Source organism: Nannospalax galili, unplaced genomic scaffold (assembly GCF_000622305.1).
Source record: "Nannospalax galili isolate Female #2095 unplaced genomic scaffold, S.galili_v1.0 scaffold1669, whole genome shotgun sequence".
Classification (NCBI taxonomy): Eukaryota; Metazoa; Chordata; class Mammalia; order Rodentia; family Spalacidae; genus Nannospalax; species Nannospalax galili.
The window spans coordinates 54,083-54,404 of record NW_008359235.1 but is presented as its reverse complement, the minus strand read 5'-3'; positions in this window follow the sequence as shown (position 1 = coordinate 54,404).

Below are 322 nucleotides of genomic sequence, written 5' to 3'. Positions count from 1 at the left end.
GACGAAATTACAGACCCATGATCATCATTGTTTTAATGTCCTATATTTGGGAGTGATTTGTAAATAGATACTGAAGCAGCTGGAGTCAGCTGGGCCCTAAGTGCATCACAGACATTGGGATACAAACAGCCAACCTTGAGTCAGTCCTTCCCACTGCTTACTGTTTGCTTTCTTTGGTCTCCATCACCCCAGCTTCCCCCTTTCCTGACATCATCTACTTATTTTTCATTGTTTTGATTACTCTTCCCTAAATCCCTTCTCAGGTTTTTAAGACCCCAAGCTAGACACATTATGTTAATAAAGGCTTGATTAAAGCTGAGAG